Raw genomic sequence first — 17010 nt, forward strand, 5'->3', positions numbered from 1 at the left:
TAAGTCACAAGTAAGCCACCAATGATATTCCGTATGACTGTTAACTACAGATACCTGAAAAAGTCATTCTAAATGATCTCTCTGTCTCTCTCTTTCCCCTGAAATAAATAATAGAATTTCTCTGTAGAAGGGGATGGTTGGCGTCTAGCTGGAGGATGGAGAATGGCTGGCACAGCAAGCCGCATATCTCTCACTGGCAGCAGACCTACGGACAGACGGACAGACGACTAAAAATAAAGAGGAGACTTTCTTTAGATTTCTCTACAGCACTCACACTCTCTCTCTCTGTCTCTCTCTCTGTCTCTCTCTACAGCACTCACACTCTCTTTCTCTGTCTTTCTCTCTGTCTCTCTCTACAGCTCTTACACTCTCTCTCTGTCTCTCTCTACAGCTCTCACACTCTCTCTCTGTCTCTCTCTCTGTCTCTCTCTACAGCACTCACACTCTCTCTCTCTCTCTCTCTGTCTCTCTCTACAGCACTCACAGTCTCTCTGTCTCTCTCTCTCTGTCTCTCTACAGCTCTCACACTCTCTCTCTGTCTCTCTCTCTGTCTCTCTCTACAGCACTCACACTCTCTCTCTGTCTCTCTCTACAGCACTCACTCTCTCTCTCTCTGTCTCTCTCTACAGCACTCACACTCTCTCTGTCTCTCTCTCTGTCTCTCTCTACAGCACTCACACTCTCTCTCTGTCTCTCTCTCTGTCTCTCTCTACAGCACTCACACTCTCTCTCTCTCTCTCTCTGTCTCTCTCTACAGCACTCACTCTCTCTCTCTCTGTCTCTCTCTACAGCACTACACACTCACTCTCTGTCTCTCTCTCTGTCTCTCTCTACAGCACTCACACTCTCTCTCTGTCTCTCTCTCTGTCTCTCTCTACAGCACTCACACTCTCTCTCTCTGTCTCTCTCTCTGTCTCTCTCTACAGCACTCACACTCTCTCTCTCTGTCTCTCTCTCTGTCTCTCTCTACAGCACTCACACTCTCTCTCTCTGTCTCTCTCACTCCCTCTCTCTCTCTCTTAATCCGCTTCTATCTCTCTCCCTCTCCGGGTCTCTCCCTCTCCGGTTCTCTCTCTCTCTCTCACTCTCAGAGAAGAAGCAGATTCTTCAGAACAGCATCACACATCCATAATCCTTTCATGTCTGAGTATTGCCATTAAGACTACAGCCACCAACAGTCCTGTGGTGTTGGTTTGACTGGTACTGTATGACTATAGCCACCAACGGTCCTGTGGTGTTGGTTTGACTGGTACTGTATGACTATAGCCACCAACGGTCCTGTGGTGTTGGTTTGACTGGTAGGACTATAGCCACCAACGGTCCTGTGGTGTTGGTTTGACTGGTAGGACTATAGCCACCAACGGTCCTGTGGTGTTGGTTTGACTGGTAGGACTATAGCCACCAACGGTCCTGTGGTGTTGGTTTGACTGGTAGGACTATAGCCACCAACGGTCTTGTGGTGTTGGTTTGACTGGTAGGACTATAGCCACCAACGGTCCTGTGGTGTTGGTTTGACTGGTAGGACTATAGCCACCAACGGTCCTGTGGTGTTGGTTTTTACTGGTAGGACTATAGTCACCAACGGTCCTGTGGTGTAGGTTTGACTGGTAGGACTATAGCCACCAACGGTCCTGTGGTGTTGGTTTGACTGGTAGGACTATAGCCACCAACGGTCCTGTGGTGTTGGTTTGACTGGTAGGACTATAGCCACCAACGGTCCTGTGGTGTTGGTAGGACTATAGCCACCAACGGTCCTGTGGTGTTGGCTTGACTGGTAGGACTATAGCCACCAACGGTCCTGTGGTGTTGGTTTGACTGATGTGACTATAGCCACCAACGGTCCTGTGGTGTTGGTTTGACTGGTAGGACTATAGCCACCAACGGTCCTGTGGTGTAGGTTTGACTGGTAGGACTATAGCCACCAACGGTCCTGTGGTGTTGGTAGGACTATAGCCACCAACGGTCCTGTGGTGTTGGTTTGACTGGTAGGACTATAGCCACCAACGGTCCTGTGGTGTTGGTTTGACTGGTAGGACTATAGCCACCAACGGTCCTGTGGTGTTGGTTTGACTGGTAGGACTATAGCCACCTAACGGTCCTGTGGTGTTGGTTTGACTGGTAGGACTATAGCCACCAACGGTCCTGTGGTGTTGGTTTGACTGGTAGGACTATAGCCACCAACGGTCCTGTGGTGTTGGTTTGACTGGTAGGACTGTGGTGTTGGTTTGATAGCCACCAACAGTCTTGTGGTGTTGGTTTGACTGGTAGGACTATAGCCACCAACGGTCCTGTGGTGTTGGTTTGACTGGTAGGACTATAGCCACCAACGGTCCTGTGGTGTTGGTTTGACTGGTAGGACTATAGCCACCAACGGTCCTGTGTGTTGGTTTAGGTTTGACTGGTAGGACTATAGCCACCAATGGTCCTGTGGTGTTGGTTTGACTGGTAGGACTATAGCCACCAACGGTCCTGTGGTGTTGGTTTGACTGGTAGGACTATAGCCACCAACGGTCCTGTGGTGTTGGTTTGACTGGTAGGACTATAGCCACCAACGGTCCTGTGGTGTTGGTTTGACTGGTAGGACTATAGCCACCAACGGTCCTGTGGTGTTGGTTTGACTGGTAGGACTATAGCCACCAACGGTCCTGTGGTGTTGGTTTGACTGGTAGGACTATAGCCACCAACGGTCCTGTGGTGTTGGTTTGACTGGTAGGACTATAGCCACCAACGGTCCTGTGGTGTTGGTTTGACTGGTAGGACTATAGCCACCAACGGTCCTGTGGTGTTGGTTTGACTGGTAGGACTATAGCCACCAACGGTCCTGTGGTGTTGGTTTGCCACCAACGGTCCTGTGGTGTTGGTTTGACTGGTAGGTCTATAGCCACCAACGGTCCTGTGGTGTAGGTTTGACTGGTAGGACTATAGCCACCAACGGTCCTGTGGTGTTGGTTTGACCAGTAGGACTATAGCCACCAACGGTCCTGTGGTGTTGATTTGACTGGTAGGTCTATAGCCACCAACGGTCCTGTGGTGTTGGTTTGACCAGTAGGACTATAGCCACCAACGGTCCTGTGGTGTTGGTTTGACTGGTAGAACTATAGCCACCAACGGTCCTGTGGTGTTGGTTTGACTGGTAGGACTATAGCCACCAACGGTCCTGTGGTGTTGGTTTGACTGGTAGGACTATAGCCACCAACGGTCCTGTGGTGTTGGTTTGACTGGTAGGACTATAGCCACCAACGGTCCTGTGGTGTTGATTTGACTGGTAGGACTATAGCCACCAACGGTCCTGCGGTGTTGGTTTGACTGGTAGGACTATAGCCACCAACGGTCCTGTGGTGTTGGTTTGACTGGTAGGACTATAGCCACCAACGGTCCTGCGGTGTTGGTTTGACTGGTAGGACTATAGCCACCAACGGTCCTGTGGTGTTGGTTTGACTGGTAGGACTATAGCCACCAACGGTCCTGTGGTGTTGATTTGACCAGTAGGACTATAGCCACCAACGGTCCTGCGGTGTTGGTTTGACTGGTAGGACTATAGCCACCAACGGTCCTGTGGTGTTGGTTTGACTGCTAGGACTATAGCCACCAACGGTCCTGTGGTGTTGATTTGACTGGTAGGACTATAGCCACCAACGGTCCTGTGGTGTTGGTTTGACTGGTAGGACTATAGCCACCAACGGACAGGACTACGGACAGGACTATGTCACTCCTTGAATTTACAGATGAAGTCAACAAGGCAAGCCAACATGACCTACTCTATACTCTATCTGCAGGCATTGACCACATACATTCAGGCAGACAGACAAGACCCAAACCTCTGAAAGGCTTTTTCTGGTGCTGCAGAGACCTAAAGGCTCTCTCTGGTGCTGCAGAGACCTAAAGACCTCTCCTCTGGTGCTGCAGAGACCAGATGAAGTCAACAAGGCAAGCCAACATGACCTACTCTATACTCTATCTGCAGGCATTGACCACATACATTCAGGCAGACAGACAAGACCCAAACCTCTGAAAGGCTTTCTCTGGTGCTGCAGAGACCTAAAGGCTCTCTCTGGTGCTGCAGAGACCTAAAGACTCTCTCTGGTGCTGCAGAGACCTAAAGGCTCTCTCTGGTGCTGCAGAGACCTAAAGGCTCTCTCTGGTGCTGCAGAGACCTAAAGGCTCTCTCTGGTGCTGCAGAGACCTAAAGGCTCTCTCTGGTGCTGCAGAGACCTAAAGGCTCTCTCTGGTGCTGCAGAGACCTAAAGGCTCTCTCTGGTGCTGCAGAGACCTAAAGACTCTCTCTGGTGCTGCAGAGACCTAAAGACTCTCTCTGGTGCTGCAGAGACCTAAAGACTCTCTGAGTTTTATATGCTTGGCTTATTGCTCAGCACACTTGGCCTGTCTGATGATACTCCTTAACATAACGATAAACACCCTCTCTCTATCTTTCTTCATCTCTCTCTCTCTCTCTCTCTCTCTCTCTCTCTCTCTTTCTCTCTCTCTCTCTCTCTCCCTCTCTCTCTCTGTCTTTCTTTCCCTCTCACACAGTCTTTCAAAGTCTCTCTCTCCATCTCCCTGAGTGTCCTATTCCACTGCTTTTAATAAAACATTAAGAAGTGACTTCATCTGTATTCCCAGCAGTCTATGAAGCCTTAACACCCTTATCTGTTCAGAATGACTTCCCCAGTCCCCACCCACTCACAGCTCTAAACCAATTAGAGCTCAGAACACGCAATTCAAACCAATCAACTGCGAGATTGCTGATGTTTTCTGGTGGGCGAACATTCACCATTTAAATGAATCATGATGACATCAAGGAGAGAGCGTGTACTTGTTGCTAGTTGTGCTATTTTGATCAGGCAGAACAGGAAAACAACACTTTTACAGCGCCTTGTCGAAAGTAAAGTATTTTGCTTTTCCAAGTATTCTCCCTAACAGCAAATGAAATAGATGTTTCCCAGAAAGCAATGGAACAGATTAGAATATAGTCATTAGAGAACCTTAAAGAGACAGAGAGAGAGACAGAGAGAGAGAGAGAGACAGAGAGAGAGAGAGAAAGCAGAGAGAGAAAGGGCAGAGAGAGAGAAAGCAGAGAGAGAGAAAGATCTCTGAATCTTAGTGTTGTTGGCCACAATTGAACATCAAGCGCTGTAGTTCAAACAGGTGCTAATATTAGAGTTGATCTATATATATAAAATGACATTTGTAATGTCTTAATTGTTTTGAAACGTCTGTATGTGTAATGTTTACTGTTAATTTTTATTGTTTATTTCACTTTTGTATATTATCTACCTCACTTGCTTTGGCAATGTTAACACATGTTTCCCATGTCAATAAAGCCATTGAATTGAGAGACACCAAAACAGAGACAGAAAGAAAGAGCAACATCAAAAGAGAGTTGTGACCAAACCTCCCTCCCTCCTTCCCTAGACAAGGTCACAGTCCATAACCCACAGTGACCACAGAGACAAACCTGGCAGGACCATAGAGCAAGAAGGTTAGACACACTGGTTACTAATGACAGGGGGATGATAGCACCTTTAATTATGCACACAGACACTGACTAATCACCCAACCAACTGTTCTCATTAGCAGCAGTTGGTTGGTCGGTGGGAGACTGTCTGTCTGTGACTGGCATGCTAAATAGACCTGGGCTCTGCATTGTAGCGTGGAGTATTTTTACCACCTCATGGTTGGAGTATGATGGGGAATAAGGTAGTAAGGCTTGCAGTATGAACAACCGGAGAGACTGCCAGCTGTGGCAAATTAACCTTGCTGCAATGTACCATGGGTACACCAGTGGTGGGAGTATGATGGACCGGGGCCTAAGGCTGTGAGGCTGGTCTGCTGAGTGGAGGGGTCAGGGGTCGTAGAGGTGGTACAGGTCATTTATGGCTGTGAGGCTGGTCTGATGAGTGGAGGGGTCAGGGGTCGTAGAGGTAGTACAGGTAATTTATGGCTGTGAGGCTGGTCTGATGAGTGGAGGGGTCAGAGGTCATAGTAATGAAAGGTTTCCTAGAGATCATATGGAATTAGAAGAGCGTAATTATAAGCCCTCTAAATTTCTCCTGCTGTAAGTAGACGCCTCTGCTTGGAATTGTAGTCATCCCTGTACCTACTTACACAGCCCTACAGTATATCCAGATTGTAATTCCAAACTAAGATAAACATTAAAAACAATGAAGTCCAAGCTCCTCGAAGGACCACTTCTAAATGAGGCATTGGAGTTTTGCACAACCAGCAAAGCTGGGCCACAACAGAGAAGAGAGCCAAAGAGAGCCAAAGACACAACAGAGAAGAGAGTGCACAACCAGCAAAGCTGGGCCACAACAGAGAAGAGAGCCAAAATCACAAGGTGCACAACCAGCAAAGCTGGGCCACAACAGAGAAGAGAGCCAAAGATCACAAGGTGCACAACCAGCAAAGCTGGGCCACAACGGAGAAGAGAGCCAAAGACCACAAGGTGCACAACCAGCAAAGCTGGGCCACAACGGAGAAGAGAGCCAAAGACCACAAGGTGCACAACCAGCAAAGCTGGGCCACAAGGAGAAGAGAGCCAAAGATCACAAGGTGCACAACCAGCAAAGCTGGGCCACAACAGAGAAGAGAGAGCCAAAGATCACAAGGTGCACAACCAGCAAAGCTGGGCCACAACAGAGAGAAGCCAAAGATCTTACAAGGTGCCAACCAGCAAAGCTGGGCCACAACAGAGAAGAGAGCAAAAGATCACAAGGTGCACAGCAAAGCTGGGCCACAACAGAGAAGAGAGCCAAAGATCACAAGGTGCACAACCAGCAAAGCTGGGCCACAACAGAGAAGAGAGCCAAAGATCACAAGGTGCACAACCAGCAAAGCTGGGCCACAACAGAGAAGAGAGCCAAAGATCACAAGGTGCACAACCAGCAAAGCTGGGCCACAACAGAGAAGAGAGCCAAAGATCACAAGGTGCACAACCAGAAAAGCTGGGCCACAACAGAGAAGAGAGCCAAAGATCACAAGGTGCACAACCACAAAGCTGGGCCACAACAGAGAAGAGAGCCAAAGATCACAAGACAGTGCACAACCAGCAAAGCTGGGCCACAACAGAGAAGAGAGCCAAAGATCACAAGGTGCACAACCAGCAAAGCTGGGCCACAACAGAGAAGAGCAAAGATGGTGCACAACCAGAAAAGCTGGGCCACAACAGAGAAGAGAGCCAAAGATCACAAGGTGCACAACCAGCGAAGCTGGGCCACAACAGAGAAGAGAGCCAAAGACCACAAGGTGCACAACCAGCAAAGCTGGGCCACAACAGAGAAGAGAGCCAAAGATCACAGGGATTAGTAGATAGAATGGACTGAGGCGATGAAGATGACTTAAATGAGTGTTGGCTTAGTGATGCTATTGTTGTATTAAGAGTACTGCACCTCCACAGTACGCGCTGTCATCCCTCAGGGCGCGGTAGCCATCTTTACAGCTGCAGCAGGACCCAGCCTCCAGGTTCACACATTCCGAGTTCTCTACACAGCTGGGACTGTGGCCCTCCACACAGAAATGATGACCTGAGAGGGGGAAAGAGACAGAGACTGTCTGGTCATTCTACAGCTGATAAATCACCCTTACTGGGTTGTCTTAAACCTGTGTGTGTGTGTGTGTGTGTGTGTGTGTGTGTGTGTGTGTGAGAGGGTGTGAGAGTGTGTGTGTGTGTGTGAGAGGGTGTGAGAGTGTGTGTTATACTAGACAAGACGTGCTGTCTTTCCTCAGACGGTTTGTCCCTGTCTCGCCCCTGGCCATAGACAAATAACTAGATAGACAGAACAACAGGTATGTATGGCTGAAACCACGGTTCACTCAGCAGGAACACGGGTCAGGAGGAAACAAGACTTCATCAGAGAACAGTAACATGTTGTTTTTAGTTTTTATTTATTACAATGTTTTATTGAATGTTTAAAACGTACAATACACTTGCAGTGAAGCAGCTCAACAAATACATCACATGAGTCGTCTAACAGACTCCCATCCAGAGCGACACACAGAAGCAACCAGGGTCAACGCCCTGCTCAAGGGCACGTTGACAGATCTCCCACAAGGTCAAAAACGGGGACCTGAACCAGCAATCCATCAGGCACCGGCCCAAGATCCCAACCGCCAACCCCACAGTTCCCCAAGAGCTGCCCCTTAACCATCTGAGAAAAATAAATAATAATCATAATATGTTTAAATGATTCCACTCCCCACCACAAGACCCCCCCATGCACAAACAACCAACAAAATAAACAAAAGAGAAAAAAGGGAAAGACAAAGGACAACAGAAAACAACGATGCAACAACCAACAAAGACATCAAGGACAACAGAAATCCTAACAGCAAGGCCAACTGGATATGTTTGAGTGCATGTATGGCACTACTTACCTGTGTGTGTGTCCGTGTATGTGCACATGTGTGCATTTGAATGAGAGTGTGTGTATATGCATGTGTACAAACAACTGCACGGCATCAGCCTCAGGCAAACCGGCGTTAGCTGTAGAAACACTGGCCAGTAACGTGTTGTTAAGGCCTGGTGGAAACTGGAATAGAACAGTATGTGTTGCTGTCACAGAGATGCATGGCTGTGTGCTGACCACGTCTAGTGTGTATGTGGGTAATATCATGAGGGCGTTCCAAATCGCCTATTCTCTTTATAGCGCACTACTTTGGACCAGGGCACATACGGCTGAGGTCAAAAGTAGTGCACTAAAAGTAGTGCATTTGGGACACAACCCCAGGTTCCACCGTGAGAGAGAGGCCTCATTACCAGCCAAGCAGGAGACATACATCATCTTAGGAGAAGGAGGGAGCGGACCGACTTTTAATATCCATTCTCCCTCATCTATTACACAGAGCTTCAACACTATCTCACTATCACTCCAAGAATCTGTCTGTGTGTGTGTGTGTGTGTGTGTGCGTGTGTGTGTGTGTGTGCGTGTGTGTGTGTGTGTGTGTGTGTGTGTGTGTGTGTGTGTGTGTGTGTGTGTGTGTGTGTGTGTGTGTGTGCGTGCGTGCGTGCGTGCGTGCGTGCGTGCGTGCGTGCGTGTGTGTGTGTGTGTGTGTGTGTGTGTGTGTGTTCCAGACCTACCTCGGCAGACTTTGCAGCAGCGGTCTGTAAGGTTGATGTGTTCAGACTCGGGGCAGGTCAGTTCAGGACAGGGAGCGTCGTTCTCCACCCTCTGCATGCTGTGCTCCTGTAAAACCATGACACCACAGGTGCTCACAGTAACATCTCTGTCAAAATCCATCTTCTCTGCTTTAGGCATGGACATCCCACTTCTAACAACAATAGATCATTATATTAGATGCTAATATATCCAAATATATATTATATTTATTTGGTTTATTTATCTATTTGACAGTCATGAAAGCTTTAGTTTCATAAAATAAATACATCTCTGGGGTTTGCTGCTTTTCAACCTGTCTATAGTCAAGCTGTTCTGTGAGACGTGTCTATAGTCAAGCTGTTCTGTGAGACGTGTCTATAGTCAAGCTGTTCTGTGAGACGTGTCTATAGTCAAGCTGTTCTGTGAGACGTGTCTATAGTCAAGCTGTTCTGTGAGACGTGTCTATAGTCAAGCTGTTCTGTGAGACGTGTCTATAGTCAAGCTGTTCTGTCCTGTGAGACGTGTCTATAGTCAAGCTGTTCTGTGAGACGTGTCCATAGTCAAGCTGTTCTGTGAGACGTGTCTATAGTCAAGCTGTTCTGTGAGACGTGTCTATAGTCAAGCTGTTCTGTGAGACGTGTCTATAGTCAAGCTGTTCTGTGAGACGTGTCTATAGTCAAGCTGTTCTGTGAGACGTGTCTATAGTCAAGCTGTTCTGTGAGACGTGTCTATAGTCAAGCTGTTCTGTGAGACGTGTCTATAGTCAAGCTGTTCTGTGAGACGTGTCTATGGTCAAGCTGTTCTGTGAGACGTGTCTATAGTCAAGCTGTTCTGTGAGACGTGTCTATAGTCAAGCTGTTCTGTCCTGTGAGACGTGTCTATAGTCAAGCTGTTCTGTGAGACGTGTCTATAGTCAAGCTGTTCTGTGAGACGTGTCTATAGTCAAGCTGTTCTGTCTTGTGAGACGTGTCTATAGACAAGCTGTTCTGTGAGACGTGTCTACAGTCAAGCTGTTCTGTGAGACGTGTGTATAGTCAAGCTGTTCTGTGAGACGTGTCTATAGTCAAGCTGTTCTGTGAGACGTGTCTATAGTCAAGCTGTTCTGTGAGACGTGCCTATATTCAAGCTGTTGGTTTGAGAGGTAAAGGCTGATCTGATGCATTAGTACATGAGGCCATCCACCACCAGATAATAATATGGATGATATGTATTTCAACATGAAACGCGCCCAGACCAGGCTGGATCAGAGGGAGTGTGTTGTCTCTATTGGGTTTATCATGGTGTGGTATCTCTATAGGGATTATCATGGTGTGTTGTCTCTATAGGGATTATCATGGTGTGTTGTCTCTATAGGGATTATCATGGTATGTTGTCTCTATAGGGATTATCATGGTATGTTGTCTCTATAGGGTTTATCATGGTGTGTTGTCTCTATTGGGATTATCATGGTGTGGTATCTCTATAGGGATTATCACGGTGTGTTGTCTCCATAGGGATTATCATGGCGTGTTGTCTCTATAGGGATTATCATGGTGTGTTGTCTCTATGGGGATTACAATGGTGTGTTGTCTCCATAGGGATTATCATGTTGTGTTGTCTCTATAGGGATTATCATGGTGTGTTGTCTCTATACGGATTATAATGGTGTGTTGTCTCTATTGGGATTATCATGGTGTGGTATCTCTATAGGGATTATCATGGTGTGTTGTCTCTATAGGGATTATCATATCGTGTTGTCTCTAAAGGGATTATCATGGTGTGTTGTCTCTATAGGGATTATCATGGTGTGTTGTCTCTATAGGGATTATCATGGTGTGTTGTCTCTATAGGGTTTATAGTGGTGTGTTGTCTCTATAGGGTTTATCATGGTGTGTCGTCTCTATTGGGATTATCATGGCGTGTTGTCTCTATAGGGGTTATCATGACGTGTTGTCTCTATAGGGATTATCATGGTGTGTTGTCTCTATAGGGATTATCATGGTGTGTTGTCTCTATAGGGTTTATCATGGTGTGTCGTCTCTATTGGGATTATCATGACGTGTTGTCTCTATAGGGTTTATAGTGGTGTGTTGTCTCTATAGGGATTATCATGGTGTGTTGTCTCTATAGGGATTTTCATGGTATGTTGTCTCTATAGGGATTATCATGGTGTGTTGTCTCTATAGGGATTATAATGGTGTGTTGTCTCTATTGGGATTATCATGGTGTGTTGTCTCTAAAGTGATTATCATGGTGTGCTGTCTCTATTGGGATTATCATGGTGTGTTGTCTCTATAGGGATTTTCATGGTGTGTTGTCTCTATAGGGATTATCATGGTGTGTTGTCTCTATAGGGATTATAATGGTGTGTTGTCTCTATTGGGATTATCATGGTGTGTTGTCTCTATAGGGATTATCATGGTGTGTTGTCTCTATAGGGTTTATCATGGTGTGTCGTCTCTATTGGGATTATCATGACGTGTTGTCTCTATAGGGTTTATAGTGGTGTGTTGTCTCTATAGGGATTATCATGGTGTGTTGTCTCTATAGGGATTATAATGGTGTGTTGTCTCTATAGGGATTATCATGGTGTGTTGTCTCTAGTGATTATCATGGTGTGTTGTCTCTATAGGGATTATCATGGTGTGTTGAGTGCAGGTGTGTTCTGTATTCAATGCAAGCTAAGAGTATGTAGACATGTGGAATGTATTGGATTTACCTGACACTCAAACAGTAAACAGTTTCCAGATGAATCCCTCACACTCTTCAAGTCCCCTTCCACGTACACCTTCCTCTGAACAGACACACAGCTATGGACACACACACGAATGCACACGTGCACACACACAGTTTTTAGTTATTCCTTGTCCCGTTTAACATTTTGAGCAAGGTACAGTAGCGTGTTATACACAGCTTAAATCATTACTTAAATGGGTTTCATATGAACACTGGCTCCAGATAGCAGTAGGCTTTAAAGACTGGCCTTGAATTATTGATGTATATGTGAAGGCATTGAGTGCTGTGTACGTGGCGGGAGTATCCTAGCAACGCAGAGATGTGGTCAGTTATTAAGACAAGTCTTTATGATTGTGTGCTTCACACTGTGGGCTGAGGGATGGGGAGGAATGACAGAGCGAGAGATAGAGAAAGAGGGAACAGAATGGAGAAAGAGAAAGGGAGAGATAGATAGAGAGAGGGCGAGAATGAGAGAGAGAGAGGGCGAGAGGGCAAGAGAGAGAGAGAGAGAGAGAGTGATACAAAGAGAGAGAGAGACAAAGAGAGAAACAAAGAGAGAGAGATACAAAGAGAGAGAGATACAAAGAGAGAGAGAAACAAAGAGAGAGAGAGAGACAAAGAGAGAGAGACAAAGAGAGAGAGAGAGAGAGAAGAGAGAGAGAGAAAGAGAGAGAGAGAGAGACACAGAGAGAAAGAAACAAAGAGAGAGAGAAACAAAGAGAGAGACAGACAAAGAGAGAGACAAAGAGAGAGAGAGAGACAAAGAGAGAGAGAGACAGAGAGAGAGAGACAAAGAGAGAGATTCAAAGAGAGAGAGATTATTTTGGAACTTCTGTGAGAGGAATGTTTACTGTTCATTTTTATTGTTTCTTTCACTATTGTATATTATCTACCTCACTTGCTTTGGCAATGTTAACATATGTTTCCCATGACAATAACACCCCTTGAATTGAATTGAATTGAGAGAAATTAAGAAAAAAGATATGATTTCAGGGGGTAGCGTGGTCGTGTGAGCTGTTGGTTATGAAGAGAGGATAAAGAGAGAGACAAAGAAGTGGGGTACAGAGGAGAGAGAGACAGAGAAGTGGTGTACAGAGGAGAGAGAGGCAGAGAAGTGGTGTACAGAGGAGAGAGAGACAGAGAAGTGGTATAGAGAGGAGAGAGAGAGACAGAGAAGTGGTGTAGAGAGGAGAGAGAGAGACAGAGAAGTGGTGTAGAGAGGAGAGAGAGAGAGAAGTGGTGTAGAGAGGAGAGAGAGACAGAGAAGTGGTGTAGAGAGGAGAGAGAGACAGAGAAGTGGTGTAGAGAGGAGAGAGAGACAGAGAAGTGGGGTACAGAGGAGAGAGAGAGACAGAGAAGTGGTGTAGAGAGGAGAGAGAGACAAAGAAGTGGGGAAGAGAGGAGAGAGAGACAGAGAAGTGGTGTACAGAGGAGAGAGAGAGAGAGAGAGACAGAGAAGTGGGGTACAGAGGAGAGAGAGAGACAGAGAAGTGGTGTAGAGAGGAGAGAGAGAGACAGAGAAATGGGGAAGAGAGGAGAGAGAGACAGATAAGTGGTGTACAGAGGAGAGAGAGACAGAGAAGTGGCGTAGAGAGGAGAGAGAGAGACAGAGAAGTGGTGTAGAGAGGAGAGAGAGAGACAGAGAAGTGGTGTAGAGAGGAGAGAGAGACAGAGAAGTGATGTAGAGAGGAGAGAGAGACAGAGAAGTGGGGAAGAGATGAGACAGAGAGACAGAGAAGTGGTGTAGAGAGGAGAGAGAGACAGAGAAGTGGTGTAGAGAGGAGAGAGAGAGACAGAGAAGTGGTGTAGAGAGGAGAGAGAGACAGAGAAGTGGTGTAGAGAGGAGAGAGAGACAGAGAAGTGGGGAAGAGAGGAGAGAGAGACAGAGAAGTGGTGTACAGAGGAGAGAGAGAGACATAGAAGTGGTGTAGAGAGGAGAGAGAGACAGAGAAGTGGTGTAGAGAGGAGAGAGAGACAGAGAAGTGGTGTAGAGAGGAGAGAGAGACAGAGAAGTGGCGTAGAGAGGAGAAAGAGAGACAGAGAAGTGGTGTAGAGAGGAGAGAGAGACAGAGAAGTGGGGAAGAGAGGAGAGAGAGAGAGAAGTGGTGTAGAGAGGAGAGAGAGAGAGAGAAGTGGGGAAGAGAGGAGAGAGAGAGAAGTGGTGTAGAGGAGAGAGAGAGACAGAGAAGTGGTGTAGAGAGGAGAGAGAGACAGAGAAGTGGTGTAGAGAGGAGAGAGAGACAGAGAAGTGGTGTAGAGAGGAGAGAGAGACAGAGAAGTGGTGTAGAGAGGAGAGAGAGACAGAGAAGTGGTGTAGAGAGGAGAGAGACAGAGAAGTGGTGTACAGAGGAGAGAGAAAGACAGAGAAGTGGTGTAGAGAGGAGAGAGAGACAGAGAAGTGGTGTAGAGAGGAGAGAGAGAGACAGAGAAGTTCTGTAGAGAGAAAGTGTTAGAGAAAGAACAGGAGAGGACTGTGTTGTGCAGATGTGAGAAGAACATGGCATGAGAAGGGTAGGTGTTGTTACTCACGCTGACACTCTTTGCAGCACGTGCCTGGCACATAGGCAGGGGCGGAGTCAGGGGGACACTGGGGAGGGGGGCACGAGATGGTCTCACACTGGACTGTACCATTCTAAAGGAATGAGACAAAACAGACATTATTAGTTTTAAGATCTATGATCTCCAACCTGGAATACCATTCTAAAGGAATGAGACAAAACAGACATTATTGTATGAAGATCTATGATCTCCAACCTGGACTGTACCATTGTGAAGGAATGAGACAAAACAGACGTTATTAGTATGAAGATCTATGATCTCCAACCTGGACTGTACCATTCTAAAGGAATGAGACAAAACAGACATTATTCGTATGAAGATCTATGATCTCCAACCTGGACTGTACCATTGTAAAGGAATGAGACAAAACAGACATTATTAGTATGATGATCTAAACTCAGCAGAAAAGACATGTCCCTTTTTCAGGCCCTGTCTTTCAAAGATAATTCATAAAAATCCAAATAACTTTATAGTTCTTCATTGTAAAGGGGTTAAACACTGTTTCCCATACTTGTTCAATGAACCATAAACAGTTAATGAACATGTATCTGTGGGAACGGTCGTTAAGACACTAACAGCTTACAGACGCTAGTCAAAGTGGACTATCCCTTTAAGTCCCGGATAACTGTGATCATCCAAAGTGAACTATCCCTTTAAGTCCCGGATAACTGTGATCATGACGTGAACTATCTCTTTAAGACCCTGATAACTGTGATCATGACGTGAACTATCCCTTTAAGTCCCAGATAACTGTGATCATGAAGTGAACTATCCCTTTAAGTCCCGGATAACTGTGATCATGAAGTGAACTATCACTTTAAGTCCCCGGATAACTGTGATCATTATGTGGACTATCCTTTAAGTCCCGGATAACTGTGATCATGAAGTGAACTATCCCTTTAAGTCCCGGATAACTGTGATCATGAAGTGAACTATCCCTTTAAGTCCCGGATAACTGTGATCATGAAGTGAACTATCCCTTTAAGTCCCGGATAACTGTGATCATGAAGTGAACTATCACTTTAAGTCCCGGATAACTGTGATCATTATGTGAACTATCCCTTTAAGTCCCGGATAACTGTGATCATGAAGTGAACTATCCCTTTAAACCCACAGTGATTATAGATTGCACTGTCACCTTTAAACCCACAGTGATTATAGATTGCACTGTCACCTTTAAACCCACAGTGATTATAGATTGCACTGTCACCTTTAAACCCACAGTGATTATAGATTGGACTGTCACCTTTAAACCCACAGTGATTATAGATTGGACTGTCACCTTTAAACCCACAGTGATTATAGATTGACTGTCACCTTTAAACCCACAGTGATTATAGATTGGACTCTCACTTTTAAACCCACAGTGATTATAGATTGGACTGTCACCTTTAAACCCACAGTGATTATAGATTGGACTGTCACCTTTAAACCCACAGTGATTATAGATTGGACTGTCACCTTTAAACCCACAGTGATTATAGATTGGACTGTCACCTTTAAACCCACAGTGATTATAGATTGGACTGTCACCTTTAAACCCACAGTGATTATAGATTGGACTGTCCCTTTAAACCGACAGTGATAATAGATTGATCTGTCCATTTAAGCTTATACTGACTATAGTGTGAACTGTCCCTTTAAACCACAGAGATTATAAAGTGAACTGTCCCTTTAAGCCCTATATAACAGGTAGTAGAGAGTCCTAGTTTATAGCCTCATGTAGATGTGTTATAGTCTGATATAGCCTGTTGTAGTCTGTTATAACCTGTTAGAGTCTGTTATAGTCTGTTGTAGTCTATTATAGCCTGTTATATTCTGTTATAGCCTTTTATAGTCTGTTATAGCCTGTTATAGTCTGTTATAACCTGTTATAGGCTGTTATAGCCTGTTATAGTCTGTTATAGCCTGTTACAGTCTGTTATAGTCTGTTACATCCTGTTATAGTCTGTTATAGTCTGTTATAACCTGTTATGGGTTGTTATAGCCTGTTATAGTCTGTTATAGCCTGTTACAGTCTGTTATAGTCTGTTACAGCCTGTTATAGTCTGTTATAGTCTGTTACAGCCTGTTATAGTGTGTTATAAGCTGTTATAGTCTGTTATAGCCTGTTATAGTCTGAAATAGTCTGTTTTAATGTGTTATAGCCTGTTATAAGCTGTTATAGTATGTTATAGTAGCCGTCATTGTAAATAAGAATTTGTTCTTAACTGTCTTGAGTAGTTAAATAAAGGTTAAAAAAAAATTATGATAATAATAATAATAATACAAAATTCTTACATAGCAGGAGCAGTTCCTGCATCCGTCTGTCCATCCCTCGTCCTCCCTGTACAGCTCTCCATTCATACTGCAGCTCCTCTCACAGTAACAGCCATCCAAACCCTGCATCTTCTCCTCCGCACGCGACAGCTGCACACACACCAAAAACACAGATACCAGAGTCAGTGTGTGTGTGTGTGTGTGTGTGTGTGTGTGTGTGTGTGTGTGTGTGTGTGTGTGTGTGTGTGTGTGTGTGTGTGTGTGTGTGTGTGTGTGTGTGTGTCAGCCTACAGTATGTGCGCGCACACATTTTTTGGGGTCAAAAGCCCGTTGTTACAGTCTGCTTTTTAACTAATTATTTATTCAACAACCCAGTGTTGCA

At 45.7% G+C, this 17010-nt stretch overlaps 1 pseudogene; it reads right to left on the minus strand.

The window, feature by feature from the left end:
• LOC135539274 (protein NEL-like) overlaps positions 1-16778 on the minus strand; it is an 89318-nt pseudogene extending 72540 nt beyond the window's left edge.
• Positions 16779-17010: the final 232 nt, after the last annotated feature.

The sequence above is a fragment of the Oncorhynchus masou genome, unplaced genomic scaffold (genome assembly GCF_036934945.1).
Source record: "Oncorhynchus masou masou isolate Uvic2021 unplaced genomic scaffold, UVic_Omas_1.1 unplaced_scaffold_1672, whole genome shotgun sequence".
Taxonomy (NCBI): Eukaryota; Metazoa; Chordata; class Actinopteri; order Salmoniformes; family Salmonidae; genus Oncorhynchus; species Oncorhynchus masou.